The sequence below is a fragment of the Nicotiana sylvestris genome, chromosome 10 (assembly GCF_000393655.2).
Source record: "Nicotiana sylvestris chromosome 10, ASM39365v2, whole genome shotgun sequence".
NCBI lineage: Eukaryota > Viridiplantae > Streptophyta > Magnoliopsida > Solanales > Solanaceae > Nicotiana > Nicotiana sylvestris.
Genome location: NC_091066.1, coordinates 150,317,982 through 150,328,719, shown reverse-complemented (window position 1 = coordinate 150,328,719; position 10,738 = coordinate 150,317,982). Strand labels below are relative to the sequence as shown.

Below are 10,738 nucleotides of genomic sequence, written 5' to 3'. Positions count from 1 at the left end.
TTAGGCTTGAATTGGTGAAATTGGAATTTTGGCATTTTACGATTAGTAGCGGAGATTATGATATAGGGATCGGAATGGAATTCCGGAAATTGGAGTAGGTTTGTTATGCCATTTGGGACGTGGGTGCAAAATTTCAGGTCATTTGGGCAAGGTTTGATAGACCTTTTGATCGAAATCGGAATTCGAAAGTTTTTGGAGTTCTTAGGTTTGAATTCGTGGTTAATTTGATGTTTTGATGTTGTTTTGAGGGTTCCGAAGGTTGGAACAAGTTTGAATGATGATATGGGATATGTTGGCATGTTTGGTTGAGGTCCCGAGGGCCTCGGGTGAGTTTCGGGTGGTTAATGGACCAATTCTTGGTTTGGAAAGTTGCAGATTTTGCTGGTTTTTGTTGCAAAAGAATTTGTTCTTCACATTTGCAAAGATTATCCCGCGTTCGTGAAGAGGAGCTAGGTCAGGAGGAGAATATGTTCTTCGCATTCGCGAGTCTGGGGTCACGTTCGCGTAGGTTTGATTTCCAGTGAATCGCGAACGCGTGGAGGGGTCGCATTCGCATAGAGTAAAGTGGACCAGCTGGGATCCCAGGGGTTTGTGCATCGCGTTCGCGTAGAAATGGTCACGTTCGCGATGGCTTGGTCAGCGGAGGTTTCGCGTTCGCAGGAAGGAAGTCGCGTTCGCGAAAGAGGAATAATTGGTCAAAGATTTTTGTGCTTCGCGAACTCGAGGCTTTGACCGCGTTCGCGAAGAAGGAAAATAATCCCTGCGCAGAATGTTTTAAAAGTGATTTTCGCGATTTTTGGTCTATTTCCTCCATTGTTGAGCGATTTTGGAGTATTTTGAGAAGGATTGAAGAGGGAATCGAAGGGAAACACTTGGAGGTAAAATTTTTGAACTCAATACTCGATCGCATGTTGATTCTTACTTGTTTAAACATGAAATTAGTGGGATTTAAAGCCTAAAATGGGGGAATTATGGCTTGAAATTGGAGAGTGCAAATTGGGGATTTGAGGGGTCATTTGAGGTCCGATTTTGATGTTCTTGGTATGTATGGACTCGTGGGAGGATAATAATTCTATTGATGTAATTTTTATCGGATTCCGAAACGTGGTCTTGGGGGTCGGGTTTGACCAATTTCGGAATTTTTGATGTAAATTGGTTATTTTCGAGTGGATTTTGTCCCCTTAGCATATTTTGATGGTATAAATCTATTTTTGGTTAGAGTTGGAGCATCCGGAGGCCGAGTCGAGAGGCAAATGCATCACGGGCTAGAGTTTGGATCGGATAGAGGTAAGTAATGATTGTAAATATTGTCCTGAGGATATGAAACCCCGAATTTCACATCGTTGTGCTACTTTGAGGTGACGCACACGCTAGATGATGAGCGTGGGGTCGTGCACCATTGGGGATTGTGACTTAGTCCATCCATATGACTATTAAGTCGCGTATTTGATTGAAATTTTTTTGATATCATTATGTTTTGGAAAGTATTATAGTATTTTGGGCTGAATGCCATATTTGGGCCTCACGCCAACTATTTTGGACCCTTAGGGGATTTCTAATACTATTCCTCACTATTTTGACTTCATATTTGTACTCAGTTTTGTTGTATTCTACTGTTTTCATAACTCAGCCATGTAGACATGTGATTTTTGACTCTCCCCAAGATTTTTTATATTTTAGCACGTAAATATTTAATTTAGGCCTATTTCAACTCATTCTTACTCTTTTACTTTTGTTTTATTACAAGAAAAGGAGAATTACAAAAAAATAGGTTCATTAATGTTTTGTAGTCATTTTTTTTAATCTTGAAAAAATACCAAAAAAATAGTTTTGTTTTTATGGTCAGTCTTATTTTAATAATTATTTTTACTTAAGTAGAGCTAATTAATATTTTTTATAATACTTTTAGTTAATTAAGCTAATTTTAAACATAACTAGTCACAAATGCCCAAGTTTCTAGCTCATTCCTTAAGCTCAATATCCAATATCCATTAAACCTAGGGACTATTCTAGATTCTTCTTTACGACAAAAAATAAATAAAAAAAGACCTAAGGACTTGTCACAAAACGACCTAGGGACTAACCGATAAATATACAAAATAATAACCTAAAACCTAGACCTATATTATATATATAATGCCTACAATCAGCTAGAGAGAAGTGGATAACGGGGAAAAGCTGGGAAAAAGCTGCGCACAATACAGACCCCTCACTCAGATCGTCTACGCGACCCCCACCTCCCTGTAACTCCATCTTCCCAGCCAAAACAAGACCCCCATCAACGACCATCTGCTCACGCCGCTCCCTCTTCTCAAAATCCATCTCCGGCGAGCTTCAAACCTTAACGCCATCTTCCCATCCAGTGACCATGTAATCCTCCACCAATTTCACTCCGACAGATCCACACAGAAAAGTCACGAAACAGCTTCAAAATTAGTCCAAAATTAGCTCTGAAACAAATGGAGTTCGACTGAGCCGATTTGAGTTTCTGCCTGGGGTTGCTGTTGCAGGTTCAAATCCGAAGATCCGGTTCGATTTTGCTGATTTCGTTCGCATTTGTGTCGATTTTCGGCTGTAATTGTTGCCTCGCTCTGTGTAATTCCTAGAGTTTCATTAATTGGAAACATATCTCAGGTCTGTCGCCATTTTACCCCTTTACTTGTTGATCTTGTCTTGTATGATGCGTGGATGGCAGACTTGTGAGAATCTTATGCCTATTAATGATGTTTTGAATTGAAAATGTGATCCTGAAATGAATTTTGCTTACATGGTTCGAAAGGAAGTGGCCTGGGTGTTCAGTAGACAGCAATTTGCATTCTGAACTTATACAATCTTCTTTTCTCCTCAGAAATTGTACTAAAATAGTTTAATCGGATGATGATTGACCATAAAGTTCTGGTTTATTACAATTGATGAAAAGGGTTACACATTTTTCATGTAATTATAACACAAACATTTCGCAAATCTGGTAGCAATTTTTGTTCCGAAACCATTGAGTTTGGCACCCAAGTGACAGTTCAATGAGCTTGGCATTTGAGACCCAGTATGGTGACATCTTACGTTTTCATGACATTCTCTTGTTCCGATTTGAATGAAGCTGCGTTTAATCTCTTTGGAAAATATCTGTTGGCTTCATTTGTGCTACATTATTATTAGTTGGTTTGGTACAATTCTTTGGTGATGCCTAATTGGTTGAAGAAGTAATTTCCTTACAAGCAGCTATTACGGAAATTGTGTTAGTGATTACTGAATTGTGTTAGTGACTGGTCTTGAAATTTGAATCCGAATGTTAGATACTATAATTGGATGCTTGATTAGCAACTTTTGCACTTCTATTTTCTTTCTTCGTTGATTGCACTAGCATATCTGAGACTTAGAGAGTGAGAATTGAACGAGTATTTGCTCAAATTACTACTAAAATGAAGGTGGATGATTTTAATATACTTGGGATTCTGGAAATAATCAATAATATGAACATGGTAAAGCTACATTATTTTGTTAAAGTTAATAGTAGCACTAGCAGCTGTTAGTGGAGTTTTGGAGTAAAGTGAAGCATAGTGGGGTCATTGGCTCTTTTTTGGAACTTCTGAAAGTTGGCGTTTTTCAACTCGCAGATTGGACTATTCTAGAATTTAAGATTTTCTTATTAATTAACCCCCTTTTGAATTTGGACTCGACGTGGGCCATAAATAAAAATTACAATTGCATGGCCCTTGTTTTAATTAATCTTGTTTATCCTTAGAAATCGAGGTGTGCCGTTTAGCGAATTTTCATGGCCCTTGCAAAGTTGCAAACGCGTAGTTTCTTTAGGCGCGTTACTTTAATAATTCACCTTCCTAAACTCGGGTGTGCATTTATGTGACCCAAATCCAAGTCTCAACGTTAGCTGAAATGTGTTGCGAATTGCGGGTGCATTTATGTGACGTGGTTTGAAACATATTTTAAATGACGTTGCATTCTTCCTTTAATTAATTAAATAAAAGCGGTTATTAGGTCAAAATTGAACCATAGGTTAAAACATGTGTTGAAATCAGATAATAGGCCAATTATAACAGTTGAACGACCGTGCTAGAACCACTGAACTCGGAAATGCCTAACACCTTCTCCCGGGTTAACAGAATTCCTTACCCGGATTTCTGGATCGCGGATTGTAATACAGAGTCAATCCTTTCCTCGATTCGGGATTTGAACCGGTGACTTGGGACACCATAAATTATCCCAAGTGTCGACTCTGAATTTAATAAATAAATAATCCAGTTTCGATTGTCACTTTAAGTTGGAAAAAACTCCTCTTTATACCCGTTCCGGGGGTGTAGGAAAAAAGGAGGTGTGACAAGCCATATTTACTCCGTTTTGATATTTTAAATGATATTGTGGGCTGCGCATCATGTTTTACTGTTGGCCGAGTGGCTTGACAGATTTCTGACTGAGTGAGGCCGAGAGCCTGTGTTGTGAGGATATTATGGGATTAGGCTGCGCGCTGCAGCAGTGTTGTACTAATTCATGATCATAAAGCTGAGGGCCTGATTTGTTATGCCACGAGGTGGCTTGTTATGAGGCCGAGGGCCAATTTGAATATGCCACGAGATGGCTTGTTATAGAGTTTGGGCTGTAGGAGCCCATCCGGAGTCTGCACACCCCCAGTGAGCGGGGTACCCAGTGTGAGATGTGATATTTCCCGAGGGGCTGTTGTTGTTTCATGTTATTGCCCGAGGGGCTGTTGTTATTTCATGTTATTGCTTGAGGGGCTGTTGTTATTTCATGTTATTGCTCGAGGGGCTAGTTCTGTTGATATTTTTTCCGAGTGACGGTTGTGGTATATGTTTTGCCCGAGGGGTTGTTTATATTTCTATTCTTTTCTCATTGTTTTCATTACTCATTTGAAAATATTGAAAGTTGTTTTAAAAGGTTTTACTGAAACTGAACTTTATTTACGAAGTAAATGATTTCTGTACTGTTTTGAAAATGTACTGCATTTGTTGTAGCGTTATGACGTGGTTTACGTGTTTTCTTATTGCTCAACTTTCATTTACTTTTATTACTTACTGAGTTGGCGTACTCACATTACTCCCTGCACCTTGCGTGCAGATTCTGGTATTTCTGAACCCGGTAGTGGATGTTGATTGCTCAGTGGTAGAGTCGTCAGAGTTAGCAAGGTAGCTGCCCGATGTTCGCAATCCTGCTCTTCTCCCTCTTGTCTTCCTTAGATTGTTTTTAGTATATTTTTAGACTCTTTGTTGTATTCAGACCTTAGTAGATGCTAATGATTTGTGACACCCCGATGTCGGGCTTGTGTATTTATTCTGCATTGTTCATTTAGACTTACATTATGAAATATTTGATTAACTAAAGACTTAAAAATGACTTTTATTGAATAATGGTTAATTCGGGAATTGTGTCGGTTAGCCTAGTTTCACGATAGGTGTCATCACGATCGGGTTGGTTTTAGGATCGTAACAATTATCCTTCTTCCCTCTTCTCTCAACTTTTATCGTTTCGCATGCCATATTCATTTCAATCACTCTCCTTTTCGCACTAGTTTTGGTGTTTACAATCCAAATTCTTCATGCTCTTTGATTAACTGAACTCAAAAACGACTCATACCGACTGTAATATGGCTGTAAGTAGGGGCGTATCTAGGGGGTTCCATGGGGTACGTGAACCCATGCTTTCCTCCCTAATAATGTATAGTAATGTTATATTTTTTTTAAAATATTTTATTATATGTAGATGCACCCATGCTCAATTGATCCTAATATTTTCAACATAGAAAATAGATATAGATATAAGAAAATTACTATTTAAAAAAAATTGAACTTATAATTCCAAAAGTGTAATGGGTGGGCAATAGTAAGAAGTAAAGGTTTAACCCGTAAATTTATATCACTCTTCTTAATAGTGCGCATATCCTGTCAAAATTCTGGATTCGCTTCTGGCTTCTGGCTGCAGGTCAAATGATCATTAGCTTATTATGTGATATTGGCAATTGAATCCAAATGGGGTTACGAAATAGTAAGGAGAAATGCCTATTTCTTTTACCAGTATAATAGTAAATTCATAAAACTATCTTTTGTTATATTAAAATAGTTGAACTTTACTCATTATAACATTCAAGTCATAAAACTTTACTCACTATTCAATAAAACTACAAGACTATTTTTATGTCTCATTAAAATAACTGAACTTTATCTAAATAAAAATAAAATCGCCAAGCTTTATCTAGAGTAACTTTAACTTTACCTACTATAACGATAATAGAAGTTAGGCAAACAATGTGACTTTACTCACTTTGTATTGCAAGGATTTGAATGGTGAAAAATTGCTCTTGGAGATAAGAGATGTTTGCCGGCAAGTATATATGTCTGCCCTTAGATGATGAGAAGAATCAGTTGTTGTGGAACTTGTTTAATCTCTGTATAAAATTTGGTTGGTTTTCGTAAAAAGATTAACTTTGTGCTACTTGGTATTTGTTGCGTAGACTAGTACAAATATGCAAAGAGGAAATGCAGGAATGTTCAGTTAGTGAATCCTCCTAAATTATTACGATTAGGAAATGCAGGAATGCTTAATTACTTCGCTCTTATAGCTTTTGTCCGAGAGGAAGAAGGTATGTAATTTCCTGTTTATTATGTTAGGAGCGGAGACATGTTATCTGCACCTAGAAAAGCTAGCCTCAGCTCTCGTAGTTGTCTTTCGAAAGCTTAGGCCTTACTTTCAGTATCACCCGATAGCTGTTGTGACAACCTTTTCATTAAGGAATGCCCTTCACAAGACTGAGTTGTCAGACCATTTGTCTAAATGGACAGTAGAAGTTAGCGAACTCAACATTGAGTACAAACCCAGGATTGCAATCAAGTCACAAATTTTGGCCGACTTCGTGGACGACTTCAGTCCGGGGTTAATGCCTCTGGCTGATAAGGAAGTAGTGTTGGTGTTGGGAATGACATCGGAAGTTTGGACCTTATTTACGGATGGAGCTTCCAACATAAAAGGGTCTAGTCTCGATGTAATTCTAATCATGCCCTCGGGGGAAACCCTAAGGCAGGCCATTAGAACTGTACCGTTAACTAATAGTGAAGCCGAGTACGAGGCTTTGGTTGCAGGACTTGAATTAGCTTAGGGAGTAGGTTCCGAGGTCATTGCGATAAAGTGCGACTCACAGCTGGTGGTAAATTAAGTGTATGGAGTTTTCGACACAAAATAGGAACGCATGCAACAGTATTTGAACAATGTTCAAGCGTTACTGGCACGATTCAGAGAGTGGTCAATCGTCCACATTCCGAGGGAGAAAAATGCAAAAGCAAATGCGTTGGCTAATTTAGGGTCATCCACGGAGATGAAAGGATCTGATTCCGGTATGGTCGTCCAATTACTGCATTTGGTGTTAGGTGTGGACGGCTACTGCGAGGTAAACTCGACCTACTTGATCTGGGACTGGAGGAACGATTTCATTGAATATCTTAGACATGAAGACCCAAAGGCGTCACGGGCATTAAGGACCAAAGCAGCTCATTATTTCCTTATTGATGGACAATTATACAGGAGGTCGTTCCAAGGACCATTGGCTCGGTGTCTAGGGGCCTCGGAGGTGGATTACGTGATGAGAGAAGTCCACGAAGGAGTCTACTAAAATCATTCCAGTGCGGACTCGTTAGTTCTCAAGTTGGTCAGGGTTGAATATTATTAGCCCCGAATGGAGCAGGACGCAAAGTCATTCGTACAAAAATACAACAAATGTCAATGTCATGTACAGTTAGTGCATTAACCAGCAGAACTTTTGCATTCAGTAGTGTCTCTATGGCTATTCATGAAATAGGGGATGGACATAGTTGGTCCTTTACCACTTGTGAGCACGTGATTTTTGCCTTACGAAAACTACTCCAAAATAAATCAAAAAAATAAAATAAATTTCTTTTACTGTGTAATTCTTGAATTTGCGTGGTGTTAAATATTTGTGTTATGTCCGTAAATGTTTACTTTGTCATAATAAAAATGAAAATTAAAATAAAATACATGTTGCATGCATATAGGATTTAATTATGCATTTGAAAGATAATTTAAATAAAATCACAAAAAATATGCATTCGTTCTATTTTTAAATGTGTCGTTATGTGATTAATGATTTATCTACGTGTTAATGGTTATTTAAAGATAATTAGTATTATTGTAATGATAATTTTGTTTTTATAATTTTTGATTAGGATTTTATTAATTAATAATAAAATGGAATAAAATAAAATAAGTTGTAAATTAAAAATTGGACCTGGATTAAAATCCAGGCCCAAAACCAAATTACTCCCCATTCAGCCCAATTCAGGCAACCCAGGCACCGGTCCAAATCAAACGACTCAAAACGACATCGTTTGATTGTAGTTTATCAGGGATCGTTGGATCAAAGCCAACCAACGACTGAGATCCCACGAACCTTAACCCATATCCATTACCCGACCCAGTGCCCCGATTCAGCCCGACCTCAGCAGTAAACCAAACGACACCGTTTGGCTAAGTGAACTAATCCTGGCCATCTATTCTCATTGATCCAACGGTCAAGATTAATCCACCCCACCCCTATATAAGGACCAAAACCTTACCCCGGCCCCCCTAGCCAAACCCACTCCTTCCCTATTCATCGTCCCTACCGAAACTCACCCCTAACCCTAGCCGCCCTAGGATCCCACCGCCTGAAACTCGGCGGCAACAACGCCGCCGGTCACCAAAATAACACCCTAGAACCCCCTGAACATCCTCTATCCAGATATGCTAGCCACTTGGCTCGAATCTTCTTGAAGGTTCTCGAATCTTCATTTGAAGATTCGAGCTGAGTTTATATCTAAACCAAACAACCCCTAGTTGACACCATTGTACCCCCTAGCATGCCTTGTTATGGAGCTGATGTTTGTTTGGCTCGAATCAGTTCCGAGCTTCTCGAATCTTCTTTTGAAGATTCGGACCAAACAAGAACTTACCCAGACCTGTTCCAAAGTGACACCAAATAACCCCTAGGCTTCCCTCACCCTTGTGTTGTATTTGGTTCTCCTCGAATCTGACCAGAAATGGTTAAGTCCCAAATCGAACTTTCAAGAACCCTAAAAATACCAGACTTTTGGATTCTGTCCAGATTAAAGAAAGATTGAGGTTTAATCGACCTTAGTCAAAGTATTTTCAGTAGAAAATACTTCGACTAAGGTCTGTTTGATTTCAAACAAAGTTCAAATCCAAGTTGAGTTGAGTCCAGTTGAATTTGAAGGCTCAGAGGTAATTTTCTGTTGCTTATGTGTGTTCTACGTGTATTCTATATTCGTTTCATTAGTTTGTTTAATTTTTCATAATTTTCTAGTCAATTTTGTTATATTGTCCCCTACCCGTCTACTTGATTCCAAATGTGAATTGTTTCTGTTAATTGTGATTATGTACAATGTGTGTAATCGACTCGATTAAGTTCGTCGATTAGTTGTATTGTGAATCTTGCTTCTGAAATGATGTTTGTAATACCCTGTTTATCTGTTTAGAGTTGATTATCATCATTGAAATCAGTTAATTAGTTCTTCCCAATTTATTGATTCTTGTTTAATAAATCAGAAAGTTTGTCAATGGTGTGTATATGTTGATTTCTGAATCAGTGAGTTTCAGGACATTGTCAGTATATTGACAATGCTCCTGTGTTTGTTTGATTTTTGTTCAAAGTTAAAGCTCAGTTTACTGAACTCAGTGTAATATGTTGTTATGATGATTGGTTCTGAATTCAGTATGATTCTACAAATGTTGATTAGATGTAATTGTGTTAGGAGGTTACATTCTTAGACAGGATTCAGTCCAAAACTTTAGGATTGGTTGTAGCTGTCTTAAATCAGATTAATAATTAGGCTTATACAGATTTTAAAATCTGTATTGTTAAGATGCTGAATTTAAGGCAGTAATACCAGTAGAAAACAGTAAATCTGAGCATTTTTGGGATAAAACAGTAAGGGTAATGTGACATAATAGTGGGCTGAAAGTGGTTTGTTAATGGTTTTTAATTTAATAGGATTGTGGGAAACAAAGGGTAATGGGCTGCTGAAAAACAAGATAATAGCACTCAATAGGATTTAAAGTATTCAAAAGTAGTTTTAATGGAAAACTTTCTGATTTTAAAAGGAGAAAAGGGTCCAGGCAGCACTAGAAGGGTACAGGACAGCCCTGTATAAATAGAGGGGGATTGGGACTGATTTAGGGGCAGATTTTGAAAGAGAAAAATCTGATAAGAGAGATTTTTTTTGAAAGAAAAAAAAATCAGATTTGAGGGCAGATTTTAAGAGAGAAAAACAGAAAGAAAGAAAGAGATAGAAATAGAATCAGAAACAGAAATTTGAAAACAGAAACAGAAAAATCTGATTGAGGAGATTTTTTTTAGAGTTCAAGAAGAAGAAACAGAAAAAAAATCAGAAACAGAAAAGTCAGAAACAGGAATTTGAAACAGAAGAGAAACTAAAATCTGAAATAATGTCCCTTGGTTAAATCTGTCCGGATTTATTTGAATCCATAGTTCAGTTAAAATCTGAAGTTTTCTTTTAAAATACTGTTACTGTGCATCTGGGTTTCTCGGGTCTCATTATTGCTCAAATCTGTGGAAAGACTGCTATTCTGCTGATTTTGTTACTGCTGCTACTGCTGAAATTTACTCCTTCTACCTTCATTTTCAGGTACATGTCTTTTAAATTTTATGTTGGAAAGAGATTCAACATGACTAATCAATGAAGCT

The 10,738-nt window shown here is 37.8% G+C and overlaps 1 long non-coding RNA gene across 1 annotated transcript; it reads left to right on the top strand.

Moving 5' to 3' along the window:
* The first annotated feature begins 2,152 nt into the window (after positions 1-2,152).
* Positions 2,153-5,364, top strand: LOC138880329 (uncharacterized). Its single transcript, XR_011402915.1, has 2 exons — positions 2,153-2,634; positions 5,089-5,364. It is a non-coding gene; the product is annotated as an uncharacterized lncRNA (long non-coding RNA).
* Positions 5,365-10,738: the final 5,374 nt, after the last annotated feature.